General features: G+C 40.2%; 1 non-coding gene across 1 annotated transcript; it reads left to right on the top strand.

Annotated features, from left to right (window-relative positions):
• The first annotated feature begins 20,729 nt into the window (after positions 1–20,729).
• Positions 20,730–20,836, top strand: LOC114380667. Its single transcript, XR_003659840.1, has one exon. It is a non-coding gene; the product is annotated as a small nucleolar RNA R71 (small nucleolar RNA).
• Positions 20,837–21,073: the final 237 nt, after the last annotated feature.

The raw sequence follows: 21,073 nt of genomic DNA, 5'->3' as shown, positions 1-21,073 counted from the left end.
TGGGTGGCGTATAGTTGAGAGGCAAGCCATATGGCGGGAAGGCGTGCTCGTTTTGAATTTGCACATCATGGGGGCTGCCCGTACTTCCCAAATCTTTGCCTACCATATCTGAGGTTGGATGATTCATTTGGTTGATGCCAGATGGGGACATCAGGTTCACCTTAGCAACAACGCTGGTAGCGGCAATTGCAACCGCATTGGCTTCCATTATCTTCTTCACGCTCATCATGGCCTCCATCATTGTGGCCATTTTCTCTTTAATGGCCTCCATGTCGGCCTTCATATTCTCTTGTATCTTCTCTACTTCACCCATTACTCTAGCTCTAGCACAAGTTCGGTGAGGATGCCGTAAAGCATGTTTTTTTTTTATAACAATGATTAAGTTCATTTTATTTTATTTTATTTTATTTTTCAAGGAAAGAATGCAATGAGCAATGCAACCAATGAAAAGCATGGATGTATGCGAATGATGTACAGTTGAAGTATTGCGAATTTTTGCGCAGGATATGGGGTTGAATCAATTTAGATTTTCAACATGGTCCATGACATCTTTGTCAAGGTGAAACTGGAAGTAACAAGGACATTAACAATCCTAAATATGTTTGGCAGTAGACGAAGCAGTGATGTGACTCGATTCATCTTTTGCCCTAATTTTGCAAGACGGTTACTTCCATATTTCAACATGACTTGATGAACCTTTTTATAAAAGCATGAGCTTGGTTCAACCCTATAATCCAAGGAATGGCAATTCTGATCGCCAATACTTCAACAACATCTCATAGGGATGAATGACTCGGGCATACTTTAAGCTATGCATGGAAAATGTAATTATGAAATTGAGATGCCCGAAGAAACACCATTTCCTAGTTAACCATGCATTAGGTACCATGTTCAATTATTTTGTTTTGTTGTTGTGTGTTTTTTTTTTTAGAAATGGGTTTATGATCCCAACATGGTTGGCTCATGGTGCCTAACACATGCAACTAAGAATGTAGTGTGAAGTTTCACGCTTCCCCTTTTTTGTTTTTGTAGAGGAAAACACAAGGATGAGTAAACATGAAAACAAATGGTATGCAATTTTGCAGATCAAAAAGTTTGTTGAACGCATATGCATGATGATGCCATGACTCATGCAAAATGTGAGGCTGGAATATGATAACGGACAAATGCAGGAACGACATGTTCATTATGATGTTATGAAGAGATGCTTATGCGATGCATGATATGAATGCATTTTACGGACACGAGAGCCCGGAAAATTATCTCTTCTTACTTGCGCATTTGGGGGCACAGTGCCCCATGTGTACAATTAAGAAGGTGATATGGACCTTCCGGCTTCCCGTGACAAAGGACGAGACCAACATACAATGCATGCTAGAGATAAAATGCGGGAGTGACTTGATTCGCACTGATTTTTGGAGTAAAAACGTGGGATAAACTCATTTTATTCAAAAAGTTATAACTAGTAAAGATCTGAGCGACAATACAAACTTCCTAGCGGTTTCTAATCATATGGTCCATTAAGTCTATCATATGTTGACAATAGCTGAGAAGTCCGTGGATCTTCTTGGGGGCGGAGTAGGTGTCCACCATTGCTTTGGCCTTGGCTAGCAATCGGGGAAGTTCTTGACTCCTGTTCAAAGTAAGAGCAAATCGGTCCGTCCACATTGTTGCCTCTTGGTGCCATGAATCAATTACCCTCTCCCTTGCTTCGCTTTCTGCTGATATCTTGGCGTACTCATCCTCTAGCCTTTGCTCATGAGTCGCCGCTAGATTTAGCTTCTCTTTGCACTCATCGATGACGGCCCACATATTCCCTTCAGTCTCGCTTAACTGTTGGGACAAATTTCTTTTCGACCTAAGGTAAGCCTTTAGCTCGTCCTTCAAGATCATGCCTTTGACCCGTGATGATTCCTTTCACCTCTTCGGAGCTTGAGCTTACTATTGCTGCCCTATAAAGCCCCTCAAAACTTCGCTGGCACGTGTTCTTCCTTTCGGGCCTTCTTGGTTTCTCGTTCCAAGGCTTCAGCGGTGGCCATATTGACGTCCCTCAGTTCATCATACTCTTTTCAGACTTCGATGGCTATGGACTTGAACTTCTCTTCGACTACTCGGGCTCTTTCAAGCTCTGCCTTTAGGGCTTGTACCTCATCACTTTCTTCCGAAGCTTTAACCTCATCGTCCCTCACAGTCTTTAGATTTGGGAGCCAATCCAATCCTTGTGTTCGGACTCTCAGCCACTTATGATAGCCGCCGATGATCCCATTACTGCTTCCCCTAAGCTCTCTGTCCTTTCTTCACGCCGCATCTCATGCCTTGCGAACTCCTTGGAGTACCCTCGCGTTGTGGTCACTAAAACCCCGTGCGATGAAAGGCGTGATGCTTTCGTCTAATGGCGCTCCTCTCATGGGGTAGCCAAGCTGTCTTACGGCGAGAACGGGATTATAATTAATACAACCCCTTGTTCCCATCAAGGGAACATTTGGACATCCTTCGCATGAAGATAGAATCTTGATTCTTCCTTCCTTCTAGCGAGGGAACCAATTAACAGACGCCCCCCCATGCTAGCCAAGAGTTGGTCCCAATTCGCCTTTCCTTTTTCGAAGCACGAGTGGTAACCTTGTAGCGGATAGACGGGCCTGCCTTCTTGGAGAAAAAGGTGTGAAACCAGCCCCACCTAGAGAGCTGGAGTACAGCAAACAATCCTTGCATTGCTTTCTTCACATCTTCGGTCGAAGGTGTCATATAGGTCGGCTAGCATAGCGACAACCGGACTTTCCTTGTGGTTATGATAGGCGAGAAAAACGTCGATCGCTGCCAGGTCCACCAACCCATCCACATTTGGAAAGAGGACTCCCTCGAAAATCAACAGTCTATGAATGGGGTCCACTCGCCTTTATCTGCCAAGATTCTTGCTTTTACCTCCAAATATTTTCTCGGTATTCCGACCACCCCATTTTCGACTTGCCTTTGGCGGTCTAATTCCTGCGCCGAGATTTGGACTTTTTTAGAAATTCTGGCCAATGAGGGGTAGAACCCTGAGAAGAGGTATGGTTTCCTTCCCCCTAGAGGACATCCTAGGATCTCTTCAAATTCTTCCAACATTGGTGATGGCTGGAAGTCCCCAAAGATGAAGCACCTCAACGGCTGATCATAATACTGGGCGAGGGAGGCAATTGGTTCCATGGAGACTTCTACCCTAGCTAGGTCCCAAATGCTTACCATAGGCTTTGCGGAAGGCTTGCCGTTGAAGTTGACCCATTAATTGCCCCAACTTTCGTAAACTGGTGACCTCTAAGCTCTTGATTTTGACTTGATAAAAACTCTTTTTAAGCGAAGGCTTTTGACTTGATCCCATATTTTACTAAAGTGAAATAAAATCTAGTGCGAATCAAAACTCCGACATCTATCATGGGTGGAATGGATGAATGCATGATGGAATGCATATGACACAGATGCAATCTAGGAATGCGGGGGTCCGGGGAATTTGTCCCCTTCTTAGATACGACGTCTAGGGGTAGCGAAATGCCCCAACGCACGTTTTTAAGAAGGCGACACAGACCCTCCGTTGGTTTGTTTACAGTAGGGATCAAGACAGAACCCATATGCAATGCCTATGCAAAAGACACAATGCGGGAATGTGCACAGTATGACAATATTTACCGAACATAAGCAAAAGGGTATATGATACTCATGCATGGCAGTGTGAAAAATGGCACGCAACGTGTTTGCTTCGTGCCCCTATTTAAGGGACCTATAAGGGAGAGAACTAACTAGGCTTTTAGCAATAATCCCCAAGGTAGTTATATCTCTCTTGATGGTTTCTAGAGGTATCATCCCCTTTGAAGAACATATTGTAGCAGTAGGGACCACTAGCAACAATAGGTTTTCAAAGAGAAAAGCTCTAGATGAGGGTTCACTGTAATCAAGCAAGTCGGAGACCTAGCATGATCACAGATTCACCTCCACTCCTTATGCTCCCATGAACCCGGGTATAGGGCCCTTTTTCACTCACAGTGTGTGCAAATAGTGTTGGTGTTTGTGTGCATCAAATGAATAAATATTTACTTCATGCATACATTTAAAACGCACTAAAAGCAACAAAGAGTTTATATACACAAGAACATAATGAAAGGAAACCAACAAAGGGGTAAGTCACGGTAAAACATTGCACAAAATTAAATGGCCTAACTCTCTAAAAACAGTCCCCAGTGGAGTCGCCAACTGTCGCAACCTACCCTTCGGCGGGAGGGCGACGCGTGACTCGCGGGATGCGTGTTCCACGAAAGGAATACGCGCGGAGTCGCCACCAACGTTTATTTGAGGAAAACGTCGGAAAAACCGGAAAAGACGTGATCTACGAACTTTTAAGTGAAAGGTTCGGGAGTTGTATTTACGCACGGGGAAGGTATTAGCACCCCACACGTCCGCCCCAAGGGACGGCAGCCTTTAATCGAATGTGCAAACATGACTTTGATTTTTACGTTCCTTTTTATGTCCTTATATCCTTTTATACCCTTTTTATATTTTCCCCTTTTTTGTGGTCGACAAGGGTGTTTCCCTTTGCTCCTACGTATTCCTCAATTTGGGATGAGAAAATCAGACCTACGTAGTTCTTTTTTATCAAGTGATTCTTTTTTACTTTAAGAGGTGATCATTTTAAGGCGTTGGACCTTAAAAATGATCCATTTTACTTAGTGAGGAAATGAAATGACAAACTTCAAAAGCCTATTTTTTATGGACGAGCTTGACTAGGCGAATTGATTTTAGCCTTTAGTTTCACTTTAGTTATTAATCAATTCGATTAAGAATGAGAAATCCCAAAGAGAAAACGTCCACTTGATTTTCCGCTTTATTTTACTAAAAGATGTCTTTTTGATTATTATATTATTTTTTACCTCTTTTTGATTTCCAACGTGGTTACGGCACGACCGAACGGTCGGAATTTATTTTAACCGAAGTTAATGGATAATACAATTCAAACGTTCGGTGGAAATTTATTTTATTTTTAAGTTAAGCGAGAAATGACTTAAGTAAAATGGCTTAAGCACGTCAACAGGGGGTATAAAAAGTAAACAAAACGAGAACAAAAATGCACGAAACACAATGTGGACCACTACGGGCACATAGAATGAATCGAAAAGCTTGGTTCGAGGTACTTACCCGTTGAAGATCGAAGAACGATGAAGAACGAATGAAGAACGTCGAAGAACGGTTGAAACCTTTGCGAAATTCTTCACGGAAAACGTTACGGAAACGTTTCGGAAGCGCCTCGGCTTAGATTTTCTTCACGGAAACAATTTTTCCAAGCAAATTCGAAAGAGAGAGAAGTGCCTAAGGGGCTGAACCCCTTCCTTCTTGCCTTCCTCCCCTATTTATAGCAAAATAGGGGAGGTGGTTGCCGCCCAGCTCGCCCAGGCGAGCAGGGTTGCTTCCTCCAGAAGCAACCGCCTTCTGGAGGAATATTCCGGAGGGCCCAAGTGGGCCTGGGTGCTATTTGCACCCCCATTTTTACTAAGTACACCCCCCTCTGCTGTTTTTTGGTGATTCTTTTTTCGTAAAGTTACGGAAACTTACGAATTTCGTAACGATACTTGTTTTCTTTCCGTAATGTTACGGAACCTTGCGGATTACATAATCATCCCCTTTTTGACTTACGGAATGTTACGGAACCTCACTTAATTATGCAACGATGCTTCCATTTGATTTCCGGTGTGTCACGGAAACTTACGGATTGTGCATCAATATTTTTTTGGTTTTTCGGCATGTCCTGGAATTTCACAAATTGCCTAATGATGGGTGCCAAGCACCTCACGAGGACCAAAGAATGGTCGCACGTCATCGAGCAAAGGTCCCCGGACGAAATTAGGGTATGACACATGCAATGGCTGAAGACACTACCGTCTTCGAAATGTAAATGAAGACCTTGTCACATTTTGAAGGCATGCAATGACTGAAGAGACTGTCATCCTCGAAATGTAAATGAAGACATTTTCACCTTTTGAAGGCATGCAATGATTGAAGACACTGTCGTCCTCAAAATGTAAATGAAGACATTGTCGCCTTTTGAAGGTATGCAATGACTGAAGACATTGTCATCCTCGAAATGTAATTGGAGACATTGTTGCCTTTTGAAGGCATGCAATGACTGAAGACACTGTCGTCTTCAAAATGTAAATGGGGGTCATTGTCGCCTTTTGAAGGCATGCAATGACTAAAGACACTGTCGTCGTCAAAATGTAAATGAAGACATTGTCGCCTTTTGAAGGCATGCAATGACTGAAGACACTATCGTCCTCAAAATGTAAATGAAGACATTGTTGGCTTTTAAAGGCATGCAATGACTGAAGACACTCTTATCCTCGAAATGTAATTGGAGACATTGTTGCCTTTTGAAGGCATGCAATGACTGAAGACATTGTCATCTTCAAAATGTAAATGGGGGTCATTGTCGCCTTTTGAAGGCATGCAATGACTGAAGACACTGTCATCCTCGAAATGTAATTGGAGACATTGTCGCCTTTTGAAGGCATACAATGACTGAAGACACTGTCATCTTCAAAATGTAAATGGGGGTCATTGTCACCTTTTGAAGGCATGCAATCACTGAAGACACTGTCATCCTCGAAATGTAAATGAAGACATTATTGCCTTTTGAAGGCATGCAATGATTGAAGACACTATCCTCTTCAAAATGTAAATCAGGGTCATTGTCACCTTTTGAAATCATGTAATGACTGAAGAAATTATCGTCTTCGAAAGGTAAATGAAGGTCATTGTCGCCTTTTGAAAGCATGCAATGACTGAAGACATTGTCGTCTTCGAAATGTAGATGAAGGCATTGTTGCCTTTTGAAGACATTGTCATCTTTGAAATGTAGATGAAGGCATTGTTTCCTGGTGAAGACATTGTCATCTTCGAAATGTAGATGAAGGCATTGTTGCCTTTTGAAGACATTGTCATCTTCAAAAAGTAAAAGAAGGCATTGTTGCCTTGTGAAGACATTATCGTCTTCAAAATATAAAAATGACAGATGACCATAATTTGTCTCTACATGCCATCGGACTTGATCGTCTACAGATGGCAAAGGAGACTAAAATAGTCTCGAAAACAACGAGAGCGAATGACCATGATTGTCTTTGCATACCATCGGACTTGATTGTCTTTGGATGGAAAAATAGACTAAAATATTCTAAAAAAAAAGCGAATGACCATGATGGTCTTTGCATGCCATCGAACTCGATTGTCTCTGGATAGCAAAAAGGGTGTGGATAACCATAATTTGTCTCTGTGTTCCATCAGACTCACTTGTCTCTGGATAGCAAAAAGGGTGCAGATGACCATAATTTGTCTCCGTGTGCCATCGGACTCGATTGTATCTGGATGGCGAAGGGTGCGGATAACCATAATGGTCTCCGTATGCCATCATACTCGATTGTCTTTGGATGGCGAAGGGTGCAGATGACCATAATGGTCTCTGCATGCCATCGGACTTGATGTCTCTGGATAGCAAAAAGGGTGCGGATGACCATAATTTGTCTCCACGTGCCATCAGACTCGCTTGTCTCTGGATAGCGAAGAAGGTGTGGATGACCATAATTTATCTTCACGTGCCATCGAACTTGATTGTCTCTGGATAGCAAAAAGGGTGAGGATGACCATAATTTGTCTCCGCGTGCCATCAGACTTGATTGTCTCTGGATAGTAAAGAAGGTGCAGATGACCATAATTTGTCTCCGCGTGCCATTGGACTCGCTTGTCTCCGGATGGCAAAAAGGGTGCGGATGATCATAATTTGTATCCGCGTGCCATCAGACTTGATTGTCTCTGGATAGCAAAGGTGGTGCGGATGACCAAATTTTGTCTCCGCTCGCCATCAGACTTAATTGTCTCTAGATAGCAAAGGTGGTGCGGATGACCAAAATTTGTCTCCGCGTGCCATCAAACTTGATTGTCTCTGGATAGCAAAGGAGACTTTAATAGCCTCGATCGAAAGACATTAAGTCTTCGACAAAAGGGCAGATGACCATATTTATCTCTGCGTGCCATCAGACTTGAATGTCTCTGGATAGCAAAAGAGACTTTAATAGCCTAGATCGAAAGACATTGAGTCTTCGACAAAAGGGCAGATGACCACATTTGTCTTTGCGTGCCATCGGACTTGAATGTCTCCAGATAGCAAAGGAGACTTTAATGGTCTCGGTTGAAAGATATTGAGTCTTCGACAAAAGGGCAGATGACCATATTTGTCTTTGTGTGCCATCGAACTTGAATGTCTCTGGATAGCAAAGGGAGAATGAAATAGCCTCGATTGAAAGACATTGAGTCTTCGAAAACAGGGCAGATAACCATATTTGTCTCTGTGTGCCATCGGACTCGATTGTCTCTGGATAGCAAAGGGAGACTGAAATAGTCTCTAAAAAGCATAAATGACAAAGGACATTGAGTCCTATGAAAGATAAAGGCAGAGGACTTTGAGTCCTATGAAAGAAAAAAGTGAGGACTTTGAGTCCTGTGAAAGACGAGGACTTTGAGTCCTACGAAAGATAAAGTAAGGACTTTGAGTCCTATGAAAGATACAGTGAGGACTTTGAGTCATATGAAAGATAAAGGCGAGGACTTTGAGTCCTACGAAAATGGATGATGAGGACTTTGAGTCCTACGAAGGTGGGGACTTTGAGCCCTCCAAAAGCATAAAAGCGAGGACTTTGAGTCCTATAAAATAAGCCAATAGGTAGTAGTACCAAAGGGCTCAACCTTATGGGAAGGCAAGAGATTGACTCTTTGAGAGGGCCTTTCATCTTTAAAGAGAAATCTATGCATTGAATATAATTTTTGGGGATGCAGATGCGTGCAACCTTCATCCTGAAATGCAGTAAATGCGGGCTCTGTATGCAACAATGCAATGCAATGGAAATTTGTACAATGTTCATGACATTCTTTCCTATTTTTTGTGATTTTGATTTGATTTTTTTGAAAAACACAGATTGACTGTTACTTTTGAAATATGTGATAACTCATGCAACCTCATCCTATTTTTTTGCAAATCTCATCGGGGACTCCCTTAGAGTGTATGCTCTGTTTGATTTAGTCACTTTCCAATTTTGGAGTGACGGTAATGGAGCCGTTTGACATTTAATCAATCACTTGAAATATTGATCATATGGTTTTCCCCCTTCTCTCTCTCTCTCTCTCTCTTTTGTTTAAAACATCGATTACTCTGCATAGCAAGAGAAATATAAGGTTTTGGGACCAATCGCTTGCCCCATTGAATGATGGCAATGGATTGTTACACTTTGGTATATGACCAAGTGAAACTTTCTTGATTTAAGGTCATAGAGTAAAGCCATGGGTCTGTTGACCCCATTGAAACTTGATGGTATGGGTTGATCCTGAAAAAATTTATCTAGCGAAGGCTACCCTTGGATTCGAAAGAAATCCAAAAGTAGTCTACATGAGAGACTAACATAAGATACACCCTATTATCATAAGTGTCTTTGAGCTTTTTGTTGGATCAAGTGGCCTCGGAATATTTAAGAAGGGGGAGTTGAATTAATTAGTAATGTGTCTTGACTACAACAACAACAACAACAACGCCTTATCCCACTAGGTGGGGTCGGCTACATGGATCAACTTCCGCCATAATGTTCTATCAAGTACCATACTTCTATCCAAATCATTAAGTTCGAGATCCTTCTTGATAACCTCTCTTATAGTCTTTTTGGGTCTTCCTCTGCCTCGAATTGTTTGCCTTCTCTCCATCTGGTCTACTCTCCTCACTACAGAGTCTATCGGTCTTCTCTCTACATGCCCAAACCACCTAAGTCTATTTTCCACCATCTTCTCTACAATAGGCGCTACTCCAACCCTCTCTCTAATAGCTCCGTTTCTAATTTTATCCTGTCGAGTCTTACCACACATCCACCGCAACATCCTCATCTCCGCTACACCTACTTTAGTCTCATGTTGGCTCTTGACCGCCCAACATTCTGTTCCGTACAAAATCGTCGGTCTTACCGCAGTCCGATAAAACTTTCCCTTTACTAATTAAAAAATTTATCCTTCTTAATGTTACTAGATTCAACTAGGCGTTTACTACTAAGTTAAGAAAGTAAAGAACAGAAACAATAACTTAATCAAAAGTACACAGCGGAAATTAAAGAGTGTAGGGAAGAAGAAGACAAACACAAGATTTATACTGGTTCGGCCACAACCCGTGCCTACATCCAGTCCCCAAGCAACCAACGGTTCTTGAGATTTCTTTCAACCTTATAAAATCCTTTACAAGCCAAAGATCCACAAGGGATGTACCCTCCTTTGTTCTCTTTGAACAACCAAGTGGATGTACCCTCCACTTGAACTGATCCACAAGAGATGTACCCTCTCTTGTTCTCAGTATAACAACCCAAGTAGATGTACCCTCTACTTGTGCCACAAAGGATGTACCCTCCAATGTGTTAGGACAAAGAATTCTTAGGCCCCTTGAATTCTCTGTGAGAGGGATACAAAAGATATCTCAAGCAGTTAGTCCTTTGAAATCTTTTGTATAAAGGGAAAGGGAAAAAGATATCTCAGGCGGTTAGACCTTTGAAATCTTTTGTAAGAAACTGAAGATATCTCAGGTGGTTAGTCCTTTGAAATCTTTTGTCAAGAGGGAGAAGGGAAGAAACAAAAGAATTCTCAGGCGGTTAGTCCTTTGAATCTTTTGACAAGAGAAAGAAGTGAATGAAGAAGAAGAGTAGCACAAGTTTTTGAACAATGAACTTTTCTTGGAAGAGAAAGTATTGAACAAAAACTCTATGAAAGAAATCTGTTAATCATGAAAGAAATCAGTCTTAGTTATTTGAAATTTGTGCCATGGTCACATATTTATAATCATTTGATGACTCATGTTAAAGTTTGTGACTCTTGGCAATTTCTTTAAAATTAGTCACCTTTTAAAAATTGTGACTCTTTTGAAAACTAGTCACTTTAAAAGTTGTGACTCTTTTGAAAACTAGTCCCTTAAAGGTTGTGACTTTTGAAAAACTCTTCAGAAACAAGTCACTTTAAGAATTGTGACTTTTGGTAATTTATTTTTCGAAATCAGTCACTGGTAATCGATTACCATCAAGGTGTAATCGATTACACATCAACAGATGTGACTCTTCATGTTTAAATTTGAAAATAAAAACATTTAGAAACACTAGTAATCGATTACAAGTATTGTGTAATCGATTACATGTTAGTCGGTGAAAACGACTAACTTTTGTGTATAAAACTTGTATAAATTGTATTAAACTCTCCCAATTTATGGTTATTTTGTAATGTTATAAGTATTTTATGTTAAGTATAGGTAATAAATACTTAGTATTTTCATTTTGTGTCTTTAATAATAATTTTCTCTCAATTTCAGGTTAATTAGGCAAGCTTTGGAAAATGCTGTTTTCACCTTCTCGCTAAGCCAATCTGCTGGCTTTGCGAGCATCCGCTAAGCGCAACATTCCTGGGCTAAGCGCGAGGAAGAATCCAGAAGAAGATGAGCTGTATAGGTTCGCTAAGCGCACCGCTTCATCTCTTTAAGCGCATCGCTTCAATTCATCCGCTAAGCGAGAAAGGCGCGCTAAGCCAAAAGTCAGTAACATGCGCTAAGCAGTCCATACGTACGCTAAGCGCATGAGCACAAACAAGGCCACCTATTTAAGCCTGATATCAAATTTTGAGATGAGAGTTTGGACTGTGATTCAGAACTTTGCATGTCTAGGGTTTCAAGAGAGAGAAAGGTCCAAGTTCTAGAGAGATTTGAGAGATTTTGCTGTGTAAAGATCTGCAGAGACCAGAGCTCAAAGCAGGAGCCGATTTGAGAGCTTGAGAGGAGTTTGTGAGTGATTGTTAGATCCTAGAGGTGAAGGAGACATCCTCACCACTTGTATTTTTGAAATCTTTCATCTTGCTCTTCTCTTTGTTGTTAAGAAGGCTTCCTGGTATGGAAAGCTAAATCCTCTGTTGGATCTTCCCTGTAGGTACCTGATGTAAATATATGTTTATCTATTTAATGATGTTTTGTGTGTTCTCTATGCTATCTGCTTTTCATTCCAGTATGCCTTTACCTTGATCACGTAGATGCATGCTTTGTTAGGGTCATTCAACAGTGGAAACTGGTATGACTCTAAAGTCCTTCATAGTGCAGGGCTGAGCTGTCGTGTTTTCATGAGGAATTGGGGTGCGATAAGTTAGTTGAGTATGTGTGTCTTAATGCGGTCCTGGTTGAGTTAAGTCTTACAAGAGGAATCTGCAGACGATGCTTGATCAGGATTAGGCTAAGCTATCATGAGGAATCGGGGTTTAGTATTTCAGGAGACACCATAAGAACACATGAGCATTGTTAGATAGAAAATATCTTTTTAGCATCAGGCACCTAGTAGGAAGACCAACGTGTTCTCTACTTGTTTTTACACATCATTTCTCTCGCATGATTTTCTTTCTTTTTGCACAGATAGTTTATACACTTGTTCATATTCACACTTACTTTTACACAATAGACGCCTATTTGCTGAAATAGCTTACCAAATAACATAAGTTCCACGAGTGTTCGATACTCGGTTCTTACCGCTTTATACTACTTGTGCAATCTGGTGCACTTGCCGGAAGTCGAACATCACACAAGTTTAAAATGTTTTATCACTAGTTGTGACTCTTGAAATTTGAAATCTAACATTTTAAAACATTGGTAATCGATTACATGCTCATGGTAATCGATTACAACTTTGTAAATCAGTTTTGAAAACAGTGCTGGCTACTGGGAATCGATTACTACCTTCTGGTAATCGATTATCAGAGAGTAAAACTCTTTGGTAAAAGATTTTGTGAAAAATTCTTGTGCTACTCAATATTTTGAAAATTTTTTTTTGTACTTATCTTGATTGAGTCTTCTCTTGATTCTTGATCTTGATTGTTCTTGAATCTTGATTCTTGAAACTTGATTGTTCTTGAAACTTGATTATTCTTGAATCTTGATTCTTTGAAACTTGATTCTTGAATCTTTTTTGACTCCTGATTCTTTGGAACTTGCTTAACTCTTGATTCTTTGGCATCATCAAAATAATCTTGGAAGTCATTGCTTCCACAATCTCCGTCTTTTTGATGATGACAATCCTGAAATCAAGAGGATACATACAAGTTTTGTTCTACCGTTCACTCATCTCTTTCTCCCCCTTTCTTTTTGAATTCATGCTTAATTTTAAAACTTTGTAAATATAATATCTTGATTTCTAAAATACCCATTTTCTCTCCCCCTTTGGCAACATAAAAAAAGGCCAAAGTGCGTAAAACATGAATAATTTAAAACATACACAAACATACATAAATGATTCTAAAACATACATAAAGCATAATTTGAAACAAACCAAATTGAAATGCAAACCACTTAGTCATATATCACAAACCATAAACATCATGTTCAGTCATACTAAGCAAATATTAAAAGAAATATTAAGTGTTCTAATGTCATAATAATAAAGCCAAATATACGGCTAGAAATCAAAATACTAATAATAATAGTAATGTCTAAATTGATGGTGGTGGAGGTAAATCAAGGCAGTCACGAATAATGGTGACATCTTCTTCAACCTTTGCAATCCTTGAGTTCATCTCCTCAAATCGTGTGTCCACTTGACATTCCAAGGAGTCAAACCTCTCACCAACATAGGTTTGAAGTCCATCAAACCTGTCCAAAATACTCTGAAGGAGAGAAGAGTCCCCTTCAACCGGTAAGTGTCCTTCATCATTGATTGAGGCCGTACCCGAATCAAATAAACATTAAAAATGCAGTATCTAGGAAGTGACCCTAGGTCGTCTCCCAACGAGCAATGGTCAACCAAACATTCATAACAGATAGTAATAAAACAGTAACAAATTGGGGGGTTGTTTGTTTTTGTAAATTAAACAGCAAACAAATTTGAATTAGAAAATAACAGAATTAAAACATGTTGTATCCCCTTGATTCACAAGCAAGTCTCTTATTCTAGGTTACAAGAATTTATCCTTAATCAGTTCAACCACTTAATCCAACCCTAAATTAAATTACTAAGCGAAAATTAACATAAGGCTGTCATTATGTGCTTAAGCAACACATACACCGATTAATCATGAACGAAACTGATCATTAAGCATGAACATAAATTAAGCACAGAGACAATTAATCAAGCACTAAGCATGCATGGATTAATAGCAACAAATACAGAGTAATTGGTGAAGAGGAAAAACTGATCAGAATTCAATAGTAATAACAAAACCTCAAAGAGAGTTGTGCTTGATCCTCAAGAGAAAACAACACCAGAGACTTAGCCTTCCATTAATCAGTAGAAAACGAAATTGCAGATTGAAGCAGAAAACAAAATTGCAGATTGAAGCAGAAAACAAATTTTATTGCTACGTGAATAGTGCGCATGAACAGTAAAAACTGGAATTGCAAAACCTAAAAGTATTCTTCTCTCCAAACGAAAAAACCTCCTAAAACTAAAACCTTGGTGTTGTTATATAGGTTCTCAGCCCCAAAGCTTACAAATATGTTTTAAGTCCAATCCCATAAATAAAATAAAACCTGGACAAGATAAGATAAGATTGGATGAAATAAAATCTAGATAAGATAAGATTGTATGAAATAAAATCTAGATAAGATAAGATTTGATAAACTAAAATTGTCTACTCTCTTCAAGTCCGAGCCCAATTCCGGATTCAAGCCCAATTGCTTATAATTCTCCTGAAATTAAATTAAAAGCACAAAATTAGTCAAGTAGGCCCAAATGATAAAACTGCATAATTAATTTGACAATTAAGGCTAATCAGTAATTAAAATGGTGACAAAAAGGGTTAAGAAATAGGAGAAAATAATGACACATCAAATCCCCCCACACTTAGGCTTTTGCACTCCTGGGCAAAATCAAAAAGCAAAGCAAGGAACAAATCCAAAGACATTAAAGAGAAACAAGCAGACACAAAAACAATTACAAATTTCTCAATGAATCTCAAGGAATGAATAGAATGGGTAACATCCAACACGTAAAGAGTTAAAGAATCAAGGCAGTCATGAAAATCATCCAAGCATCTCAAACATGGCAAGATAGTCAATCAGCTCAAGAATGAAAAGTGATAAAGCCTCACAAGATATGCACTCTATCTCTCAAGTGTCTAGGCTACTGTTTACTCTCAGAGCACCCATGAAAACAAACATCACATAGACTTGGCAAGACTCTAACATTGACAACCACATCACAAACACATGCACATGAGGATCAAAAGGTCTTTTAAGGTTGTAATGGGACCAAGGACAAGATAGAGGAAAGTATGAGATAGTAGCTAAAATCCAAAGGAATAGAGGAGCAATGGGGAATAAGTGGGAAGTAAGAAAAAGCAGTAAGCCCCAAAACCAAAATTACAAATTAAGCTTTAAAAGTAAACCCAAAACAAAATCAACCATGTCCTCAAACCAAGACCTCATTTATTCAACTTCATTCTCTCTCTCTCTCTTTTCGTTTTTTTTGTATTTTTTATATTATTTTTTTTATTTTCTTCTGCACGTGAACAGTAGCAATTAAAAGCATTGGAAAATTAAAGCAACAATTAGGCAATATATGTATATACATCAAGCATGGCCAAAATACATCATCAAGCATGGCCAACAAAAACATATCATCCAATGAAACATACCCCCCCACACTTATTCCCAAAACAATTCCAAAGCTCCAAAATTCCTTAAGGGTAGGGTGAGATCATGGTTTTTCACTTAAGGCATGTAATGAGCTTCAAAACAAAGAAAGGGGAACATAGGCTCAAAGGGGGTATCAAAGGAATTAATTCAAGGTAGGCTCATTTGGCTAGAGGCTTATAAGAACAAAATGCCTAAATCATCTCCCAACATGCATGTGAAGCAAGAAGTATCAACAAGAGTCAAGCCAAGGCTATTGTGCAAGCAATCAATGGGGCAAAACACACTGAATAAAATAGATGATGATGGCTCAAATTCTCACCAAGGGTAAATCTATCACTTTCAATTTGAACTTTCAAAACTAACTTGACATGCAGAGAAAAACAAGGATTTTAATTCACAAAATGCCAAGAAACTCCTATTTCAAAAACAATTACCCATTACCTGTACATAACCCAAAATTCAAAGAGAAACATGCAATGTTGTACACAAAACATAAAACCAAAATAACAAAATTAACCTAGAAAAACCTAATAAAATTAAACTAGAATACCCAACAAAATTAAAGAACAATCTCCCCCCCCCCCCACACTTAAACAACACATTGTCCTCAATGTAGCATAATCATAAGATCAAGAACAATCAAAACAATCAACAAATTTGGACAAGTGCAATAAAAGTAAAGAAGGAGACAGAAAAAGAAAACTCCCTAAGTCATGGCAGAAGAGAAGTAGGGTGAAGTAAGGAGGTCTCCTCCACCACTACATCCACTAAGCAGGGATTTGTGAGGAATGGTTTCAGCCGGTGTCCATTGACCTTGAAGCTCTTATCTGTGGATTCACTTTTGATTTTAACTGTACCATAAGGAAAAACATTAGTCACCACAAAAGGACTAATCCACTTTGACCTCAACTTACCACTCATGAGTCCGAGCCTAGAGTTATACAATAGAACTTTCTGTCCAACCATGAAGTCCTTCTTGGCTATCAAGCTATCATGGAACTTCTTGGTCTTCTCCTTGTAGAATTTGGAATTCTCATAGGCTTCTGAACGGATCTCATCTAGCTCACTTAGCTACAACTTCCTTTCCTCTCCAGCCTGATCAATAGAGAAGTTGCAGGTCTTTACAGCCCAGTAGGCTCTGTGCTCTATCTCTTCAGGAAGATGACATGCCTTGCCAAAGACAATCCGATAAGGCGACATTCCTATGGGTGCTTTGTAGGCAGTCCTATGCTCCCAAAAAGCATCATCCAGCCTGGTGCTCCAATCTTCTCTATTCGGCTGCACAATCTTCTCCAATATCCTTTTTATCTCCCTGTTTGAAATCTCAGCCTGCCCATTAGTTTGGGGGTGGTAAGGTGTGGAAATTCTGTGCACGACCCCATACTTTTTGAGCAAGGCATACATGGATCTGTTACAAAAATGGGTGCCTTGATCACAAACGATGGCTCTAGGGACTCCAAACCTACAAAACAGACTAGATCTAACAAAATCCACAACAACCTTAACATCGTTAGTTCTGGTGGGTTTGGCTTCCACCCATTTTGAAACATAATCAACAGCAAGGAGAATATAAACAAAACCAAAAGAGACAGGGAAAGGCCCCATAAAATCTGTACCCCAGACATCAAACACCTCACAGAATAACATGGGTTGTTGAGGCATTTGTTGTCTCCAAGAAAGTGAGCCGCCTGCTCTCTAACAAGGCTCACAAGTGCTACAAATTCTCCACGCATCCTTGAAGATGGTGGGCCAATAGAAACCGCAGTCAAGCACCTTGTGAGCTGTCCTCTGTATGCCAAGATGGCCACCTGGTGCGGAAGAATGACAGAATTACAGGACCGAGTCAATCTCGTGGTCTGGAATGCATCTCCTAATAACCTGGTCACTGCACAACTTCCACAAATAGGGGTCATCCCAAATATAATGCTTAGCATCACTCTTAATTTTATCATTTTGAGCTTTAGATTCTAGGGGAGGAAAAACAGAAGCAACCAAATAATTCACAATATTAGCAAACCAAGGAGTAGGGAAGGAATCAAAAATACTATACAGAATGTACAAATGGTCATCCAGAAAATCATCCCGAATGGGTGAGTCCTCAGACACACGCTCAATCCTACTCAGATGGTCAGCCACGAGGTTCTGTGCACCGCTCTGATCATGGATCTCCAAATCAAACTCTTGGAGCCAAAGCATCCACCTGATCAATCTAGGCTTTGATTCAGCCTCTTTCAACAGGTACTTCAGAGCTGCATGGTCAGTATAAAAAATAACACGAGTACCAAGTAATTATGAACGAAATATCTCAAGAGCAAAAACTATTGCTAATAGCTCTTTCTTTGTGGTAGTGTAATTTGCTTGAGCAGCATCCAAAGTTCTGGAAGCGTAGTAGATCACCCGAGGCAGCTTATCAATCTTTTTAACAAGGATAGCCCCCAATGCGTAATTGGATGCATCGCACATTAGCTCAAATGGGACTGTCCAATCAAGTGCCTGAATGATACGGGTGGTAGTCACCGTACGCTTGAGGCAATCAAAAGTCTCTTTGCACTAGTCATCAAAATCAAACTTCACCTCCTTTTGTAGCAGATTGGATAGTGGAAGGGCCATTTTGCTAAAATCCTTGATAAAGCGCCTATAAAACCCTGCATGAGAAAGAAAAGAACGAACCTCTTGCACGCAAGAGAGGTAAGGCAATTGTGAAATAACAACTATTTTTGCAGGGTCTACCTCTATGCCCCTACTGGAAATGATATGCCCTAAAACTATACCTTGTTCTACCATGAAGTGACATTTTTCAAAATTCAACACAAGGTTAGTTTCAATGCTCCTATTAAGAACTCTATCCAAACTATCCAAACATGCATCAAAAGAGGATCCATAAACAGTAAAATCATCCATAAACACCTTTATTCAACTCTCTAAAAAATCACTGAAAATGCTAAGCATACACCGCTGGAAGGTACTAGGGGCGTTGCATAAGCCAAAGGGCATCCTTCTATAGGCAAAAGTACCAAAGGGACAGGTGAATGTGGTCTTTTCTTGGTCCTCAGGAGCAATATGAATTTTTAAATAACCAGAAAAATCATCAAGAAAACAATAATGAGACTTACCTGCCAAGCGCTCAAGCATTTGATCAATGAATGGAAGGAGAAAATGATCTTTTTTGGTTACCTGGTTCAGCCTCCTATAATCAATGTAGACTCGCCAGCTGTTCTGCACTCTTGTAGGGATAAGCTCATCCCTTTCATTCTTAATCACTATGAGGCTTGTCTTCTTAGGAACCACTTGGACTGGACTCACCCACTGGCTGTCAGAAATGGGGTAGATGATTCTAGCTTGGAAGAGCTTGGTCACCTCCTTTTTCACCACATCTAGAATGATGGGGTTGAGTCGCCGCTGTGGCTACCTCACTGGCTTAGCTCCATCCTCTAGAAGTATCCTATGCATGCATGTAGATGGGCTAATACCAAGAATGTCTACTAAAGTCCATCCAATGGCCTTCTTGTGCTTCTTGAGCACTAGCAACAACTTCTCCTCATGCTCAGCAACAAGGGAGGCAGAGATGACCACTAGAAAATTTTTCCTTGTCCTCCAAGTAAGCATATTTGAGGGTTGCTGGTAAGGTTCCTCAGCCTGTACCTCATAAAGCAAGTCAGAAGTATATGTACTTCCTGTAACATGGTTAGTGCATTCTGACTCTAAAAAGTCAACATCAAGAGGTACAACACCCATAAAATTAGAACCAGACTCAAATTCAAATTCATTCTCATCATAAAAATCAAATACAGGATCAAAGTCAAACTCAGATTCAGATTCAATGCATAAGGAATGACAAGTATGCAAATTCAAACTCAGATTCAGATTCAATGCATAAGGAATGATGGCATCTTGCAGAGGTATGCTCACCTCTACTTTCCTGAAGGTCTCCAAGATCTCCTTTTCCGCTTCTTCCATTTTTTTGTTTGGAATTGCTCTAGGTGGGAATGGAAGAGGGATAGGAGGCTGCAGTAAGTCAGAATTACTAGAAGAAGGTCCACCTGCATGAAAATTTTTGTTAGGAAGCTTTCTCTTTTGTGCAACTATCTCATCCTCTTTTTCAGGTGTAGAATGAAGCTTGACAGGTTTAGGTGCAGGTGCTACTACTGGTGGAGGCACTTAAATTTGGTTGCCAGACCTCTAGGTGATGGCACTCACATTTTTCGGATTCTGCACAGTTTGTGAAGGCAATTTGTCAGAATTTTGGGACTGAGCTTGGTTCAACTGAGTAGCCATCTGCCCCATCTGATTTGTCAGACTCTGAATGAATGCTCTTGTCTCTTGCTGAAATTGCATATTCTGGATGGTCATTTGCCTCACTAACTCTTCTAAGGAAGGTTGAGGAGGAGCCTCAGTTGCTTGTTATCTTTGTTGTTGCTATTGCTGCTGCTGCATTGGAGGAGGAACATATGGCTTGCTTGGACCAGCAACATTCTAGAAAGGAGGGACAGGCTATTGTTGTTGTGGAGGACTTGCCCATCTCAGATTTGGATGATTCCTCCAACCTGGACTGTATCTGTTGCTTGAAAGATCATAATTACTCTGCTGTTGTTGGTTTTGCTGCTGAGGGGGTCTATTATAAATGTTTGCAACATAAGCTTCAAGTTGCTCATTGACTCCAGATTGTTGCAAAGAAGGACATAGATCTGTATGGTGATCTGTAGAAGAACATAGACCACAGACTCTTGTAATAGGTGCAGATGCAGATTTCTGATTCATGGCAAGCTGAGTTACTAGGTTGACCAAGGCATCAAGTTTTCCCTCAAGCTTTTTATTTTCAGCAGATGAAGATGAATCTGTGGCCACCTCATTGACTCCTCTAAGGATAATAGCATCATTTCTTGCACTAAATTGTTGGGAGTTGGAAGCCATTTTCTCAATCAAATTCCGAGCCTCAGCTGGAGTCATATCACCAAGGGCTCCACCACTGGCAGCATCAATCATACTCCTCTCCATGTTGCTAAGTCCTTCATAGAAATATTGAAGAAGGAGTTGCTCAGAAATCTGGTGGTGAGGACAGCTTGCACACAATTTCTTGAATCTTTCCCAATACTCATACATGCTTTCTCCACTAAGTTGCCTGATGCCTGAAATGTCTTTTCTGATGGCAGTGGTCCTAGATGTAGGGAAGCATTTCTCCAAGAACACCCTCTTAAGGTCATCCCAGCTGAAAATGGACATGGGAGCAAGGTAGTATAGCCAATCTTTTGCCATTCCCTCCAGAGAATGAGGAAAAGCCTTTAGAAAGATATGATCTTCTTGGACATCAGGGGTCTTCATGGTGGAACAAACAATATGGAACTCCTTAAGATGCTTATGAGGATCTTCACCTACAAGACCATGAAA

Source organism: Glycine soja, chromosome 12, assembly GCF_004193775.1.
Source record: "Glycine soja cultivar W05 chromosome 12, ASM419377v2, whole genome shotgun sequence".
Taxonomy (NCBI): domain Eukaryota; kingdom Viridiplantae; phylum Streptophyta; class Magnoliopsida; order Fabales; family Fabaceae; genus Glycine; species Glycine soja.
The sequence above is the reverse complement of the archived record's forward strand: the minus strand, read 5'-3'. Positions and strand labels throughout refer to the sequence as shown.